The sequence below is a fragment of the Rhinolophus sinicus genome, linkage group LG07, assembly GCF_036562045.2.
Source record: "Rhinolophus sinicus isolate RSC01 linkage group LG07, ASM3656204v1, whole genome shotgun sequence".
NCBI classification, from domain to species: Eukaryota; Metazoa; Chordata; class Mammalia; order Chiroptera; family Rhinolophidae; genus Rhinolophus; species Rhinolophus sinicus.
Window position 1 is genome coordinate 36,097,189 of NC_133757.1, and position 20,028 is coordinate 36,117,216.

Genomic DNA, 20,028 nt, shown 5'->3' on the forward strand with positions numbered 1-20,028 from the left:
CTTGTGTCAGACACATGTTAAAAGCCTTCTCACTCAACCTATCCAAAATCTTCAAGTGTCGTCCTCCCCCAAATAATAGCATTCTGAGAAGGAAATCCTTACTTTTCTTTCTCACAACTAACTCAACCTGTCTAGATAACTTATTAACCCTCTGGAACAAGCAGGAAGTAGGGAAACTTTTATCTGGTCATTCTTTCACTCAATACAATTGTAACTCATAAAAGATATACCTGAATGAATTCTTGTATTTTTTTGTAAATCAAGTTATAGAAGGTATAATGAAAAAATCTGCCTTCACCTCTCAACCAATAGCCATCACACTGACAAAAAAGGCAGATGATGCATTGTGTAATCCCAGAAAACACTATCCACATAGACCAAGATATGAAAGCCATGAGCCAGAATGCGTCCCAGCCTCCAATCTGCTTTCCCCTCTTTATACATGCACACAGATGGGCCCTGCTCTGTTATCAGCAACCAAATAAAAAATAGGAATGATTTAATATATTTCTTAATAGACCATTTTCTAGGCATTTCTATTTTATATTCCTTCAGACAGGAGTTTGTTCTATAACTGGTATCACACTGCAAAATTTTTCCTGAAATCTTAATATTTAATTGTATACAATTTCCACTCTGGGAAGCACCTGACTGACTTTTCTCTAAGAAAAAAGATACTCTAAACTAGGCACAGAGCTTGTCCTATTGTTAAGTGTCGGGCCATTTATCTAAGTCAAGTACGCATTCTTTCCTTAAACATCTATTGATCTTTTGTTTATTTAAGATGACTGTTGGGCTCACGATGTGCCAGTGATAAGGGCCTTGATGTAAGCATAGTGACTGACATCTAATAGAACCATTCTCTTTCCTTTCCTAAACTTAGGCATCGAGTTTAGGTCTTGACATAGTTTTTCGTCAGCAGAGTTTTCGATGTTTAGCGACATGCAGGAAGGATTCTTTTTCATATTGCATTATATGTCTTCAGATGGCCACAGAAATTCATATTAAACTGCCAGAAGGTGTATAGCTTTCTTTCTCCTTAGGTCAAGGAAAGAATCCTTTACTGCTGTTTCCATGGAGATATTTTTTTTTTTTTTCTTTCCCCAACTGTTAATTGTCTATTCTGTGGGCTGGGTTCCATCTTTTTATATCTCATGAGGATTTTGTCTTTGCTGAGTGAAGGATCTCAGCCTTTCATTTGTCAAGTGCTTTGTTTTTGATTTTCTTCATTTTTCCTACTTCATACATGCTATGAGAGTTCAAGGGGCAATTTTCCCACCTTTTATCTTATGTTTGCTCTCACATTTTATTCATGTGCTAAACTATGGGAAAATCAATATAAGCAGATTTCTCTTTGTAGGAAGAGGTAGGAGTAAAATTTTGTTTAGGTTAAAGCAGGAAACCTAATCATGAGCCTGATAGAACCAACATGCTCCTGAATTTCCAGTAATTGGGGGTAAACCATAGGTTTCTATTTACAAGCTTGAAACCAGTATATAACTCAGGACCTTAAAGAGAATATAAGAGATAGTGATGGATGATACACTAGGTTACATTATTCTCAGAAAAATATTGTCATTAATTTTGCCATCAAAACATCTCATTCACAATCCAATGTACCATAATTTTTAATGCTGAGTAAATCTGATGCTTCTCTCCGTTCTGTTTTTCTCTCATAATCACATTCTACAATGAATATCTTATATTTTTGTTCCATGTTAAATTAAACTATTAAATGTTACCTGACATCTGTAGCTTCTTATTTTTGTAGGATAATGTTCTTAATTATTTCCCCATACTTTTCCTTCACCCGAATCTTAAAATCTATGCAGCTGGTGTCTAGAATTTAACTTCTAGGATGATTTTATCTAACCATATTTTCTTTCTTTGTTTTTTCCTAAAATTATTTCCTGCATCCAACTTACTTCATATTTCTTTTATATATCTACCTTCATTAGTAGAAAGTTGCATTCCAGTTGAATCCCAATTAATAAGGCCAAACAAAATGACCACAAGATAATATTTATTCTTTATTATTTCCGGGCTAGATTCATCCACTAGTTAATGTAATACACTTTTACTAAATAACAGCTGCCAATGCCTGCTCTCCTCTTGGTTAACACATGGTGCTTGAATCCTGGTTGGGGCAGAAGAGAAAGACACATTCAAACTCATGAAGTAGGTATAATAGTGAAGATGTTTTAATGCATTTAATGTGGGAGATGAGGGAATGGAAGGCATTAGAAATGCCTTTCATCTGTTTAGCTTGAGGAACGAGGTAGATGGTCATGACATTAATGAGATAAAGAAAATGGAGGAAAATCTCTTTTTTGTGGGTAGGTGGGTGGGTGGAGATGTTGAAGAATGCTATGAATTGTAAACAAATGAGTTTGAAGTACACTTGAGAAATCCAAGGGAGGAGGGTACCGAATAGTTTTTTGTTTGTTTGTTTGTTTTTTTGAATGAGCTAAACTACTGTATTGAACATTTATATCCCAATATCTGGAAGAAAATGTATATCTTTAATGAGGTATTATTTTATCCAAACCCAAACTGCACACTGGATATAGTTCAGGTGTGTGTTTATTTTGCATTGTTAATGTCAGTTCTCTTTCATCTGAACACAAGTCTTTCACAAACTTCTTACTCAGGTCCTTCAGCTCCTCTTTGAAAAACTTGTTGTTAAATCTTACCTGTTTAGGTTGACACAAGTTTTTCTCATGCTTATCCTTCAATTTTTCTTGTGCTGATTTTTAATAAAGCACCGAAACATTTTTATAGCATTTAAAATCTTATATTAAACATAAAACAACATTCCAACTAGTTTAACAGCAGTTTCCACACACATCGGATATTACAGAAAAACAAATTCATTAGAAGGCCAGTCTGGCAATATTAGAATTTTGAGAGGTGAAGAGGCTCATGCCCAACTCTGATTACCCATTAAAGAAACATATATGTAAAATACATTCCAAGTAAAAAAAATACATTTTTATAGATAAAGTTATAAATTGAAGACAAACAGATCAGTAAATATTAATGTAGAAATGTCTTAAATGTTGCTTTTATCTTACTCATATTCATTTTATACATTGTAATGAATTCAAATTGGTATAGGGTAAACTTAAAAACACATAATAGTAAATGTTATTTACAATCTGAACCCAACAATTAACAATAATTATTTTGCACCAACTACAATAGTAATGGCAGAAGAAAACAACAGTCACTATTTATCAATGAGACAACTGAGACCTGGTGAGGCTGAGTAATTTAACCAAGGTCACTCAGTTAGCTGGTCAGAGAGACACAAGTTGCACCCAGGTGGTTTGTCATTGGAATCTTTGCTCTACGTGTCTAGAAACTATTTTCTAACAATACGGCAAATCTTTGCTAGGAAGAACTCACTGTCATCTAGTGGAAAGCCAGGTAAATATAAGCTTTTAAATAAAAATACATATCATTAAGAGAGGAATAAAAACACCCACCAGGCACTAAGATTTCCCATATGTAAGATCTTCAAGGGCAGGGATTGTGTTTTATTTGACTTTTTATTTCCAGAGCCTCCCACAATGCCCACACATAGAGGATCTCATTAAAGGTTTGTAGATTATTTATTCATTCATTCATTCATTTATTTATTTATTTATTTATTTATTTATTTATTTATTTATTTATTTATTTTTAATGGCAAAGCTCTGACAAAGCACTCGGAGAGCTAGGGAAAGAAGGCTTTATATATGAAGTGATATCTGAACACTGTCTTGAAAAATAAATGCAAGTATTGAAGGAACAGATTCAGGGGCAAAGTACATTTCAGAGAAAATACTATGTATGACCAGAAGTTTGAAAATGGGAAAACACCTGACATATCTAGGCAATGTGTGTTTGGATGTAGGGAAAGCCAGAGAAAGTGTGGGAGAAGATTATGGACAGGCAGTCATGGTGGCTTAAGAGCGAAGGCCTTTATGCTAGCCTAGGGGTACACCCGCACAGCCACCCTTGCTTAACCCTGGGGCACTAGGGTCGACTAACAGAATGGGTGTCGTTGAGGCTCTCCAAAGCTGGGCACAACCCTAGAGCTATCTTATTTGTGCCTTAATGTGTTTGAAATGTAATCTCTCTACATACAAGCATACATATTTTAATAAGATGAAACAAGGGTTCCATCAGGGGAAGGTTGAGAATGACTCCCACAGAGGGAAGATTTTAATATCATATAGTACCAAATTAAGTTTTCAAAGAGTTCCCAAAACAAGGTGCTTCTATAAATATAAAATGAATATGTCAACCATTTGCTAATTTCTTAATAATGGAACTTACAAGATGGTAAACGTGGTTATCTAATTTCAAGAGCATTAGAACAAGTGGGTACTTATATGCGTTTTGAGGTAAAACATGTTTGAATAAGATTCCTGTGCCAATACAAAGTTGTAATATTTTACAGGCAGTAAAACCATAAATGCTGGGGTTTTTGTCTCTACTGGACAGCAGTGTATGAGGAAGCACGCACGCTTACAGTTTCTGGGCTCTTATCAAAGAGTAAAATGGTAAAGTAAAATTTAGATACATATATAGTTCAATAATCATTGAACAGGCAGGCCTCTTAAACAGTGCACCAGTTGGATGATAAAAGACAATGTTATTTCCAAGGTTGAGTATCTATGTATCTCTCTATTATCTATGTATGTATGTATGTATGTATGTATGTGTCTGTCTGTCTGTCTGTCTGTCTGTCTGTCTGTCTATCTTATAAATAAGTGATCTAATTCCACTGGGGTGGGGGAGGACAAGTTAATGTTTGCCAGGAAGATAAAGAGTGTCAACAGTTGAAAAAGATGTTTTCAATAAACGAGTGAGAGAGAAGGATCTAAATTTAGGTTTTAGGAATTGATGTTACCATACTGGGTTTATAGACTGACTAATAGCATGAGTTTTAATTTTGCCCTTTTATCTTTACTTGCCTGTGTATTTGTGGACACCAATCACATTGTTACTTTTCTCTTACTTTTTACTCATTAATCATATTTTCCATTTCACCTGAAAACACTTCCCAAGCTCTCAGTGTCTGAATCAGTATCTCTTTCATTTAATTACTATAGAACTTGTTGTCTATACAGTTATTTAGCAACTACTCACATGATGCTTTATTACACTTCCCCTTCTATGTGAGCAGCTATTCATGTATACTTTACTTTTCTGAAATTATTCAATAGAACATTTTATACTCCTGGCACATAATAGGCTGACTTATTGATGGGAACAGAAACTGGCATTTTAAAATTTACAGTTTCAGAATCAGATTTCTTTGCTATAGAATATGGTTTCCTACATATGAATGACAAAACAAACAAACAAACAAACAAACAAAACATGAGGTTTGTAATAAGTAGAGGGCCAGATCCATAATTAATCCTTGAAACAATGAACGAAGGGTAACCCAGTATTTCCTAAAATCAGAAATTTAAAATACTTAATTTAATAAATTAAAAAGATGAATTTTGATTAACATTGTAAACTATTTCTTTTTAAATTAGTGTACTACCTTTTTAAATACTTTTTTCCCAAAATAAAGTAATTATATAATTGCTTGTTGAATAATAGCCATGAGATAGAAAACAAAATATGGCTCTTGTAGGATAATTTCATTTATGACACCACAAATGATTTTTCAGCATTGTCAGTGAAGTTATGCTGGTCACTTTCCAAATATACAGATGGAGGGGAAAATGTTAAGCAATTTAGTAGGACATAAAAAAGTCTAGATGACATCATAAAAATGGTGGCATGAGGTGAGCCTCTTGACATCTCCCCTGGAATTTACAACAAATTGAGCAACTATAACTCCAAAAATGACTCCCTGCTCAGCAGACAGGCAAGACTAAGAGGCACAGTACTGAAACAACCTAAGGGGGGCAAGTTGCAGGGTGGGGGAGGAGGGAAGGGAGAAGGGCAGAGGCAGGGCCATGAGGGCACAGAACACAGACCTATCTCGGTGCTCTGAGCTCGCTACATTCCGGAACTACCACAGCTGCAAGAGAGGGAAGAACTCGGACTGCTAGGGCTCCACTTATGGCCCACAGGGCTGAGGGGACACCAACACAGCTAAACTCAATGCTCACGGCAGAGACCTCAGAGCAAAGACTGAGGGAAGAAGGCTGAAAATCATGGTTTAATCCCTCACTGCCAAGCAGAGAACAGAAGAATTAGGCACTAAGCCTAGCCACCCTCTCCTTACCCTCTCAGACCTCGCCCCGTCCACACCTGTCCAGTGCTAGAAGTGGAAGAGTAGCAGTGTCAGATCAAAAGAACAGAATATTTGCAGTTCTGAGAACTGTGGTCCACAGACATGGACTCATAGCCCATCTAATTCTGGCAAAGGGGAGGGCTCTGTGGAATCGGGACAGGCTGTGGTGGTGGTTGTTGCCATTGCTTTGGGCCACGTCTCATAACCCATCCATTCCCAGTCCCTGCCTATCTGGGTGGATCCCAGCAGGAATAAACAGAGTTGCTGAAACACACGGGCTCTGAGTCTGGTGCAAGAAGAAGTTTTGAATTTCAGAAGCTCTCCACATTCCCCCATGGAGGCAGCACCCTATGACTCAGGTGAACTGTTTACAGAGGAGAACCCTCCTTCAATGGAATCCCTCCATTGTGTGAGAAGCCGGAATAGTGCAGAGAAAATATAACCCTATAGTGTGAGAGAAGAGAAAAGGTTGCAGTCAGAGAGAAAATAAAACATTCTACCAACACCTACTGGAAAACAAAAGAAAGACCAGTTTCTATCAACCTGTTGCAGAACCCACTCCTGTAAATGTCTAGGAATAGAAATAATAAATCATTAATTGCCATGAATAACCAATATAACAAGACAACTCAGGAAGAAAACAAAAAGACTCCAGAAAATGAACTTAAAGACATGGAAATATGTGACTTAAGTGACAGATAATTCAAGACTGCAGTTCTAAAAACTCAACAAGATGCAAGAAAACACAGACAGGCAGTTTAATGAACTCAGAAACACAATCAAAGAAAAAAATGAACATTTTCCCAAAGATATTGAAATATTAAACAGGAACCAAATAGAATTTTTGGAGATTAAGAACTCAAAGAAATGAAGACTGAAATAGCCAGCTTAGGTAGTAGAGTTGACCAGATAGATGAAAGAATCAGTGACATCAAAGATAGAACTCTTGAAATGACATGGATGGAAGAAAGAGACATGAGACTTAAAAAAAAAGAAAGAACTGTACAAGAACTTTTGGACTCCACCAGACAGAGCAATATAAGAATAATGGGCATACCAGAAGGAGAAGAAAGAGCAAAGGGAACAGAGAGTATATTCAAATAAATAGTTGATGAGAACTTCCCAAACTTGTGGAAAGAACTGGATACTCCAATTCAAGAAGCAAATAGAACACCTATTACCTCAACCCCAACAGGCCTTCTCCAAGGCCCATTGTATTGAAGTTGTCAAAGATTAACAACAAAGAAAGAATCCTCAAGGCCAGAGAAAAGAAGATGACAACCTACAAAGGAAAGCCCATTAGATTATCATCAGATTTTTCAGCAGTAACTCTACAAGCCAGGAGGGAGTGGAACCAAATATTCAAACTATTGAAAGAGAGAAATTATGAGCCAAGAATAAAATATCCAGAAAAGATATCCTTTAGATATGAAAGAGGAATAAAGACCTTTCCAAACATATAGAAGCTGAGGGAATTTTCTAACACACAACCTGCACTGCAAGAAATACTAAAGGATAGGCTATTTGACCAGGATAAACAGGTATAATTTGTGACAACACAACATTAAAGGAGGTAGAGTAAAGGCCTGAACCAGAATATGGGAATGGAGAAATATGGGGATGGGAAAGCAAGCATGCTGAAGAAAATGGAATACTCTAAATAGGTAACTTTCTTTTACATAAATTAAATGGTAACTAAAAAAAGAAGAAGAAAAAAATCTAGAACTGAAATACATAACGTGATAAAAGAAGAAACAGAGGGAAGAAATCATAGAATACCACCACACAGAAATAAAACACAACAACAAAATGGCAAAGAAACAATGGAGACACAGACTTACCAGAAAACCAAAGATAGAATGATAGGAAACCCTCACATATTATTAATCACTCTAAATGTAAATGGACTAAACTCACTAATAAAAAGACACAGAGTGGCAGATTGGATAAAAAAAATAAACCCAACTGTACGCTGCCTCCAAGAAACATATCTCAGCTACAAGGACAAACAGAGACTCAAAGTGAAAGGGTGGAAATTGACACTCCAAGCAAATGGTATCCAGAGAAAATCAGGTGTAGCCATATTGATATCACATGAGTAAGGACAAAAAAGGTAACAAAAGACAAAGATGGACATTTCATAATGATAAAGGGGATTATACAACAAGAATACATAACACTCATCAATATTTATATCCTCAATTAAGGAGCACTGAAATATACCAAACAACTACTAACAGAACTAAAGGGAGAAACTGACCAAAACACAATCATAGTAGGGGACCTAAATACATTATTGACAGCTATGGATAGATCATCCAAACAGAAAATAAATAATGAAATAGCAGCCTTAAATGACACTTTAGATGATATGGACATAATGTCCATTTATAGAACACTTCATCCTAGAACATCATACTATACACTTTTTTTCTAGTGTACATGGAACATTCTCAAGGATAGACTATATATTGAGACATAAAATTAGCTTCAGCAAATTTAAGAAGATTGAAATCATGCCAAGCATATTCTCTGATCACTCAACTTTGAAATTGGATACAAACTGCAAAAAGAAAGCAGGAAAAACCACAAATATGTGGAGATTAAACAACACACTTTTAAAGAATGACTGGGTTAAAGAAAAAATAAGAGAAGAGATCAAAAGATACATAGAAACAAAAGAGAATGAAACTACATCCTACCAAAATTTTTGGATGCAGTAAAATCAGTTTTAAGAGCGAAATTTATATAATTACAGGCCTATCTCAAGAAACAAGAAAAATCCAAGATAAATAACCTCACATTATGCCTTAAAGAGCTAGAAAAAGAACAAATGAAACCCAAGGTCAGCAGAAGAAAGGAAATAATAAAAATCACAGCAGAACTAAATGAAATAGAAAACAAAACACAATAGAAACAAATAATGTGACAAAGAACTGGTTCTTTGAAAATATTAATAACATTGACAAACCTTTAGTTAGACTCACTAAGACAGAAAGAGAAAAGACACTAGTAAACAATATCAGAAATGAAACAGGGGAAGTTATCATGGATGCCACAGAAATACAAAGGATCATCCAAAAATACTATGAAGGACTATATGCCACAAAATTCAATAACCTAGAAGTAATGGACAAGTTCTTAGACAAATATAGCCTTTCTAGGCTGAACCATGAAGAACTGGAAAATCTGAACAGACCGATCACCAGTAACAAAATTGAATCAGTCATCCAAAACCTTCCTAAAATCAGAAGTCCTGGACCAGATGGCTTCACTAGTGAATTCTACCAAACCTTCAAAGAGGATCTAATATCTGTCCTACTCAAAGTCTTCCAAAAAACTGAAGAGACAATACTCCCTAACTTATTTCATGAGGCCAACATTACACTGATACCAAAACCCGGTAAGGATAACACAAAAAAAAGAAAACTCAGACCAATATCTCTGATGAATACAGATGCAAAAATCCTAAACAAAATTCTAGCAAATTGAATGCAACAATGCATTAAAAAGATTATTCATCACGACCAAGTGGAGTTCATCCCAGGGGCATAAGGATGGTTCAACATACACAAATCCAGCAATGTGATACATCACATAAACAAAACAAAGGACAGAAATCGTATGATTATATCAATTGAGGCAGAAAAGCATTTGACAAGATACAACATCCATTTATAATTAAAACACTTAATAAAATAGGTATAGAAGGAAAATACCTTAATATGACAAACCCTCAGCTAATATAATTAACTGAAAAACTGAAGCCCTTTGCTCTATGTTCAGGAACACAACAGGGCTGTCCCTTATCATCTCTGCTTTTCAACATAGTGTTGGAAGTCCTCACCAGAACAATCAGGCAAGAGAAAGAAATAAAGGCATCCAAATTGGGAATGAAGAAGTTAAATTGTCATTCTTTGCAGATGACATGATGCAATATATAGAAAACCCTAAAGACTCCATTATTAGAAACAATCATCAAATACAGTAAAGTTGCCAGTTACAAAAGCAACGTACAAAAGTCCATTGCAATAGAATTGAAAACCCAGAAATACAACCACATAAATATGGACAGATAATTTTTGACAAAGAAGCAAAAAACATGCAACGGAGAAAAGACAGCCTCTTCAATAAACGGTGCTGACAGAACTGGATAGCCACGTGAAAACAATGAAACTGCACTGCTATCTGTCACCATGTACCAAAATTAATTCAAAATGGATCAAAGACTTAAGCATAAGACCTGACACAATAAACTGCATAGAAGAAAACATAGGTACTAAACTTATGGACCTTGGGTTCAAAGAGCATTTTATGAATTTCACTCCAAAGGCAATGGACGTAAAAGCTAAAATAAATGAATGGGACTATATGAAACTTAAAAGCTTCTGCACAGCAAAAGAAACCATCGACAAAATAAAGAGGCAACCAACTGAATGGGAGAAGATTTTTGCAAACAGTGACTCCAATAAAGGGCTAATATCCAACGTATACAAGGAACTCATGCAACTCAACAACAAACAATCAACCCAATTGAAAAATGGGCAGACGGCCTGAAGAGACATTTCTCCAAACAGGACTTACAAATGGCAAACAGACATATGAAAAAATGCTCAACATCACTAATCATCAGAGAAATGCAAATCAAAACCACAATGAGATATCATCTCACCCCAGTCAGAATGGCTACCGTCAACAAGACAAATAGTAACAAATGTTGGAGAGGCTGTGGAGAAAAAGGAACCCTCATACACTGTTGGTGGGAATGCAGACTGGTGCAGCTGGTATGGGAGGCAGTGCGGAGGTTCCCCAAAAAATTAAGAATAGAATTATCATATGACCCAGCAATCCCTCTTCTGGGTATCTACCCAAAAAAATCTGAAAACATTTATCCATAAAGACGTGTGCTCCAACATTCACTGCAGCTTTATTTATGGTGGCCAAGACAGGGAAACAACCAAAATGTCCTTTGATAGATGAATGGATAAAGAAGTGTAGTATATATACACAATGGAGTACTATTCACCAGTAAGAAAAGATAAAATAGTATCATTTGTGACAACATGGATGGATCTTGACATTATAATGGTAAGCAAAATAAGTCAGACAGAAACAGTAGAGAACCTTATGATTTCACTGATATGTGGTATATAAAGCTGAAAACAACAAAAAACAAGACAAACATATGAAGGAAGAAAAACTCGTAAACATAGACAATAGTTTAGGGGTGCCCAGAGGGTAAAGGGGGAGGGGTGTTCTAGAATATGGTAAACAGGGTCTAATATATGGTTATAGAAAGAGAACTGACTTTGGGTGGTGAAAACACAATGTAAGATATAGACAATGTATTATGGATAATGTTCACCTGAAATCTATGTAACTTTACTAACAATTTTCACCCCAATAAACTTTAATTTATATGAAAAAAGGGTGTAACAAAGTGTAACCTTATATCCATCTCATAGATTATTAAAAGACTATTTAACATTTGTTAAAATGTGAACTGTTGTGTATCAATCTGAAATATATTTCAAGAGATTCTACAATACTGATTAAAAATTGGCCAGATATATGATAAAACATACATATTTTTTTTGTTTTTTTGTTTTTTAGTTTTTTAATTAGTTTCAGGTGCACAAGACAGAACAAAACTTAGACGTTTATCATTTACATCCCTCACTCTGTGTGAACCTTAAAGAGGAGTATAAGAAAGTAAACCATAGTACGCAAAAACTAATTTTTAAGAGGCTACATGGAACCATATCAAGAGAAATATTGCCAAATAAAACACACAATTTTTTACCCTTGAGAAGAAAGATGTTTCTGAAACTTTTTAAGGACTTAGAAACATTAGATTAACCAATGAAGAAAGAGTTGGATAGCGAAAAACTGTAATGGTCATTCCCTTTGAGATGAGATTGGATTCTCTCTCTCTCTCTCTCTCTCTCTCTCTCTCTCTCTCTCTCTCTGTCTCTCTGTCTCTCTGTCTCTCTCCTGAGAATAATATTACCTGGATGCAAGTTTTACTTCTATTGTATTGTTATCATTTAAGTACTCACTAATGTGCTTGGCAAAATAGGAGCTTTAATTATTTCCCTACATATTCAATATTCAAATAGTATGCTGTTCTTCAGTTCGTTAGAAGACGGTAGATTATCAAGATACTATAGAAAATAATATAACAACACCTGAAAGGGTATCTTTAAATATGTTTCTTTAGTCCATTGTTTGATCATCTTCAAATAAACAAGAGATGCATATATAAACCTTGGAGCATATAGAAATGTCTCTCAATATACAGGAAATTTGTAAAGATAGAATTTTAATTAATCCTTTTTCTGAACATATGGGTATAATTATCTCAAATTCTATTAGATTTTTCAAGATATTATATATTTAGTTATTTTAAAATTATTTATAAACATAATTGTAAAGTTAATAAAATAATTAGTCATAATAATCTGCAAGCTAGCAAGACAATACATTAAAGTACGTATATAAGCCTTTCAAAAATTGAAACCTAAAGAAAGTTTCTTGCCAAAGAAAATTTACCATAAGCCCAAATACAAAGAAATTAAACTTTCATTTCTATGTTCACATTACAAGAAATTTATTAATAACACATATATTGTGTGTATTGCTTATTAAATATGCACAAAAGACATCTGCTGAACATATCACTTGCAATGTTATCCTGATTTTTCAAACAGAAAAAATGTTAGGCATAAAAATAAAAACTTTAGAGAGCTCAAAACCTAGATTCTTAGAAGCAAAAAAAAAAAAAAAAATAGCCTCAAATCAATCTTTGTTTCACAGATATGTAAAAAGGGGATGCAAACAGATCAAGTAATTTTCCCAATGTCAACCAGGTTGGAAATTCAGGGTCAGAATGATATCTGGGGTTTCTCATGTTGAATCTGAGGGGGGTGGGGCAGAGTTTGCCACCCCAAAATATGACTTTTGGGATATTGATTATTTTAAGATGCTTATTTTCAAGAAACAAAACACTCAAGAAAAACCTTTGATCCTACACCTATCTGCTTAAAATAATTTAGAGAGAGCACTTGCTCCAGGAAGGGATCTGTTATCATAGATAACAGTTATCTAAGTCAGATGGAACCTAGCAAGGCCTGTTAGATGAAAGTCTTCTCTGGGTCCCATTGCTAAAAATGACCCAGCAAACACATATTTACTGAACATTTGCTTTCCTTTTCCATGTGAATTGCATTTTGAATTCTCACCCTTCTCCTTAGCCCAAGATGGCATTTAAGTCTTAACTGCTGATCTGTCCTCTGGTCTCATATTCTTACGGTAGCCCCATATATACACACATACTAAATTTGGTCATTTTCTTCTGTAAATCTGCCTCATGTTAATTTGATTATTGGTCCAGCCAGAAGTACTTAAATGGGTAAGAGAAAAAAAATAGTGTTCCTTCCTCAAAAACCCTACCCTAACGCTACTGGAGTAAGCTTTCCCGAGGTGATGAGGTCATCTGTATGAAAGATTTTAGCTTAGCTATTTATATGATCACTAAGCTTTTTAAATCAAACCAACTAACATAATGTTCCCCAAGGGCAGGGTTGCATACATAACAGGTTCACAGGACAGGCTGCTGATGAATAGATAAAGGTCTAATGATAAGAAAGGAGGAACATTCCAAGATTGAGTTAGCTAATAAACCAAATATTATCTACAGATATGTCTTCCTTACTCAGGAAATATATCATTTATTAACAACAATAACAAAAAAAAGTGAAAAAGTATAAACACCTTTCAAGTTGCAAATGACAGATAACCAAAACTCTGGCTTACTTCACTCAATAAATTTCAGAACAGTTGACACTGATTTTGATAGAGTGTCCCCAGTTTCTTCATCAAACATTTTTTTTTAAGTCTAAAAATGAAGTTTAATTTCTTTTTAAAGATATGCCTAACCAAACTCTTTTACACGGAAAGCAATATAAAATTAAGCTTATATCAGTGAGTTTTCACAGCTTTAATAACCTAGAAATTATTCTACTTCAATGTTTTTAAAAATATAGATTGGTCACATTTTGGATTGGGGTACTTATGACAAGGACCGTGATGTTTTATCATAGTTTATTTTTCAAATATTTGGTATAAATGTCATTAAGTTTCATCATGCAGATTTATGCTGTATTGAAGCAATTAAGTTAGCACTGAACCATTGATTCTACTTATTTAATATTTCAATAACAATTAATGCCAATGATTACTGTAGCGTATGGAAATTATAAAAATTAAATTATTACAATATTCACCCTTTCTTTTAATTAGAACCTAATTTTCACTGAAGGCAGGACTGGTTATTTAAGTTTACCTTCTCCTAATTTCATAATTACTGTAAGAGTAAATGATTGGACACTTTATTTAATATCTTTGAACCCCAATATATTTATCTTTAAAATTCTGATAACAATTCGTGCCTGCCAGATCTCTACATAAATATGTGTAAAACAACTAGCACGGTGTTTGGCACATAGTAGATAATAAATCTTAATTTGCTTGCATTTTATTTTGCTGGACATACAGATATATTTAAATATCATAGCAGTTATACAATATTTTTCTAAGATGTACTTCTTTTATTCATACTTACTCAGATAAGCAAAATGTAAGCCAATTACCAAAAAACAAAATTCACTGTAATTTATTATCATTTCTGCATTGCTTAGAGAAGAAACTTCTAATAAACAACTGATGTCTGTAAAATTTGTGCATATAGGTACCGGTAAAGAAGATATTTTTTTTGTTATTGTCAGGAAATGTTATGGGAATTAAAGTGATAATAAACTTACATTGATCTATCTGTATGTAAACTGTCGACGAATTCTCTCAAGGCCAGGCCTTAACGCAGTATATACACAGACAATGATAAAATGTCTAGGGTACTTCCAGGACCTGTGCTAAATGCTTTAACACTTTCAATCCTAATGTGTTATATGTTATTTTCATAACACCATGAGGAGGTACCTGGTCTAAGATAATGAGAATCAGAAATAGACTTCAAACTTGGCAGTCTAACTCTACATTACACACACCTGTGGGTCCCTCATGCTGCCTCATGCAGCTGCCATAGAAAAGAACGCAGGTAAATAGAATCCACCATAATTTGACTGTGTCCCTAGTTCTCTTATGTTTTTATTCTAAAACCAACAGATCTAAGGGATCAGGAGGTCAACATTTTTTTTTCCCTTGGTGCAGTCACCAGTATTTTTCTGAAATCCAGGTTCTTGCTGAGGTCATCTGTACTTGTCTATCGGTCTGTGGTGATTTATGAATGAATTAGAGTAGAAGGTCATCATCGTACTGAACCTGTAATATTGGCCCCATCATCACTCTTCTCTCTCATCTTCAATTTATCAACAATACCTACATATATGTTGAGTTTGTATACTTCTTTCCATCCCCAAACTGTCAATAATGTATTTCATACACTGTCTCTATCGCCTTTGTTTCTGCAATACGCTCTGACTTGTTTCCTTTCCTCTAGCCTATCTCATTTAACCCGCCCTCCTTAGTCCCCCCGAGCTGAGTGATCCTTCAGATCCACAAATAGAATCAAGCTACACCTCTGCTAAATAACCTCTTTGCGTGGTTACACTCACACTACCATTCACGGTTCAATTCTAACTTATCATTCTAGTCTTATTTCTCAGTTTTATGACTTAAATACTACATTACAGTCCACTGAACAAGCTGCATTTCTCTCAAAGCAGTTACTGCTTCAGTTTTCTGAAGACATTCTCTCTTTTCTCCTCCCTTATACACATTCCTCCTCTTTGGCAAACTCCTATGTGACATGCAGTTTTCAGCTGAGAAATTACTTCTTTCAGAAAGCCCTCTTGGATCCCTCAATACTGGGCTGGTTGCCCCTATTAGGTGTTCCTTTTATTTGTATCATCACTGTTCCTGCAATGGCACTCATCACAATGTATTATAATTGCCTCTCTATGCAACTGTGTCCATCATTAAACATAAGGTCTTTTAGAACCATGACTATGTGCTTTGCTCATAGAGGGTAGCATAGGGCCTATTGAGATGCTTATAAAGAACTTGTAGTGAACGAACAAAATACAGAAAACAATGAGATGCACACTTGGCAGATACCACTTTACTGTTATGCAATCATATCTTCCTTAAAATCCCAGACTGATTTCGGATATCAAAGTTCATTTTCACAGATTTTTGTATTTTTATTTCTGTAAAGGACCTTTGAGGTGGTGAAGTTCAGAAAGCCCAAATATCTAGTCTGTCTAATAATATTTTCAGGATTTTACAAAATCCTAAAGTTATTAACCGTTTATTTACTAACCATTTATTTACCACTCACTCAGAGCTATACTGACCAAGAAAAATACCCAGATTCTTTGCTTATAGTAAAGTCACTGCTTGTCTCATTCTTATGAGAAAATCTGATTGGTAGTCATATGTAGATTTGAAAATTTTTCAAAGATTAAAACAAAACATTGTAAAGTATAAATCTGCAGAGAGAAAATTATTAAAACATGCCCTAAGGAACTAAACTTGGAAACCAGGAAGCTAGTTAAACACCTCAAGTTAAATAACTGAAAGATGTAATAATACCTAGTAGCACCAAAATCCAGTCTGTAATATTTATATTTTATTTTTCCTAGAAAAGAAAAATGTTAAAAGTATATATTGCCAAGTTTGAAATGTATAGATATAGCTCGTTCTTTTAAGCCAAATCTATACAAAAAATAATTTCAGCTGCAATGAGAAGTGACACAGCTCATATTTAAAATACAAATGAGCATTTGCTTAATTTCAGGACACAACATTAGTCATTAGTATAAGTGATGTTTCACTCCACACTCTCCATCATTTCATCTCTTTCTAAGAGCAAAGCTAAAAAGCAATTTTAAAATAACTGAAGAATCAAATCCTCATTGGTAGCATCATGTTTTCCTTTTTCACTTGCCTTCAACATACTTAGTCTAGCAGTTCCATTAATATAGCTGTTGCAAAAAAAAAAAAAAAAAAAAAAAAAAGGAAAAGCTGTGTAAATGGCATATTATAAAATTAAATGGTAACATATTGTGTTGCTTGGAATCACAGTCAAGTCTAGAGGCAAAATAAAAATAACAGATGCAATATAAATTCAGAGTTACCATGTGTGGCATACTGGAATTCAGTCTCACAAAATTAGCATAATATGCTCTACCTGAATAAATACTAGGAAAAAACAGGAGTTGGGGGCGAGGGCAGATTGTGCCAGGAACATAAATTGATAGAAAGCAACATTTTAATCTTTATTTGGTATTAAATTTTGGAAATAAATTGTATACTAATTGGATTTCTTATTAAAATTTCAATCTTAGAAAAATGACTTCTACATCAATATAGGCCTGTAAAATGTCTCTTTAGAGTGTGAAATTTTTAACAATCCATTTTAATTTAGTGAATTTACTTGTTTGTATGAACCCAATTTAATTCTACCCTAAAACTATTCAAAGAGGAGCTGCCTTAGTGGTGTTGCTGGCCTGGGTTTGTGAACAACCTAAGTCAAATGCACTATATTTGCAGTTGAAAATTAAATGTGAATGCATAATTTATTGAATAAATAATTCAATGTATGTCTTTAGTGATATACTTTATTAATCACCTAATTTATATGTGATATACTATGCAATCCACTAAGTGTCTGAGTTTGTTTTGGATTGTAATTCAGAAGGAATTCTCTCTATAATAATAATCCTTATGTTTTTACATAAAAACAGTAAAAGGAACCCCCTCTCCACAGAAGATAAAAAGAAAGTTAAAAAAGAAAATATATCTACACCATGTATTTTTGGTAAAATTATCTGTCTATCCACCGTCCCACTACTCATGCCTTTTGACACACAACTTTGCAATTCTGTCACTGAAACTTACAACTTCTCTGAAAAGACATCACCTCTCCCCAACTGAAATAAAAATTTAACAACAACAACAAAAATGATATAAAACAAAACCTCTTAAATTACATAAACACAAAGCAAGCATTTTCTTACAATTGTAGGCATAAATGACATCATATTATACTTCCTATCCATAATTCACTACCTCAGCCATAATTTGCAGAATCAGTACCTGTCTCCATAAGCTTTCTCAAGTCTCGGTATTCAGTAATTTGGTTTAAGTAGATGCTACCCACTAAATGTTTGTGTTCCCCCAAAATTCATATATCGAAGCCCTAATACCCAATATAATCATATTTGGAGGTGGTATCTTGGGAGATAATTAAGATATGAGGGTAGAGTCCTCATTGTATGCCTCTTATAAGGGCTTGATTTAGTGCCTTTATGAAAAGAGACACAAATAAATGGTCTCTTTCTTGGCCATGTGAGGATACTCTGAGAAGGTGGCTATCTATCAGCCAGAAAGTGAACCCCACCTGGGTTCACTCCACCCACCCAGTCTATGGTATTGCTGTTATAGCAGACTGAACAGTGGGCACAAAATCCTTTGGTTCAGAATATAACTGCGTAGTATTTATCAGTGGTCAGAATAAAAGTTCCTATTAAAATCAACTCAAAGAACAAAACAAGTTAAGTCCATAAAATGTTGTAAATAAAGCACAGTAGCTTTGCTAGCTCGTTGATAGAATAGTGATCATGTAACAGGATACCACCTTTTTTGTTTTATTTTGCTTTGTTTGTTTTTAGGGAGTTAAAACAATGATTTTTTTTTTTTTTTTTCTCCTTAGGATTATGTGTATTGGTTGGTCTCTGCTGATTACTCTTCTCATTACAGTGTTGACTAGATTGTTCATTATATTCTCTCAGGATCTCAGCTGGGCTGAAACGTAGGATGCCATCTTGACCAGCCATTAGCAAACTATAATAGCAGATGTTGATCATTATGAATAATGTAACATTTAAATCAATTCCATAATTAAATCCTCATTGGTGGCATTGAGATTTTTTTGGAACCTATGTTAGTGAATCAAGTAGGAAGAAATTACCGGATCACTTGGAGATACCAAGTAGTCAAGAGGCTTGTGTACACCTAAAAGCTCAATAGAGGTATAATAACCTATCAGTGCCAAAAGGGTTCTATGGCAACAACTGACTTGAACAAAACCAAAGTGACCTTGTGAGTTTGTGGGACTTTGGCCCACTAGTACAATAGAGGACTCATCATCTTACCTAAATCAAAGATCCTGAACCTAAATAAAAGGGTTATTTACCTCTCAAAATCCAAACAGATGGTCCTCAAAATATACAAAGACATGAAAGAGGTCTTATCCCAAGATAAACTGCATCACACTTGCCAAATGTCAATCTTACCAGAGCCAAAAACTCACATGGATGCACACTGAAAAAATATATTTTGGTTATGTCCAATCCCTATTATCATACCTAGAAAGGGGAACACAGGGCTAAGGAATGGAATATCAATGTATCATAAGGCACAAAGGCCTTTCCTAAAGTTTTCTGGGATACATAAGTGGCAATATGATACAGTAAAAAATAAAATTAAAATACAGTAACTTACGTTTTGAAGATATGTGTTCTTTTCTCAGAGAAATATCAAACATATTTGCTAAGCATGAGAAAAAATGTATTTCTAGTAATTACTAGCAAATACTGGATGATGATTTTAAACTTTTTCTATTGACAGTGTAAAAATTGGACGGAATCATGAGATCCCTATAGTGTCTATATTTGGAGACAAATGTCCCTTGCAAATAAATACCTATGTTCTTTCAACTCCAATAGTCTATGACTCCATAATTTGATATTAAACTTAGA

The 20,028-nt window shown here is 34.5% G+C and overlaps 1 protein-coding gene across 1 annotated transcript in view; it reads right to left on the reverse strand.

Annotated features, from left to right (window-relative positions):
• Positions 1 to 20,028, reverse strand: part of PCDH15 (protocadherin related 15) — a 1,312,736-nt gene that overhangs the window by 445,056 nt on the left and 847,652 nt on the right. The gene's annotated exons all lie outside the window — the stretch shown is intronic.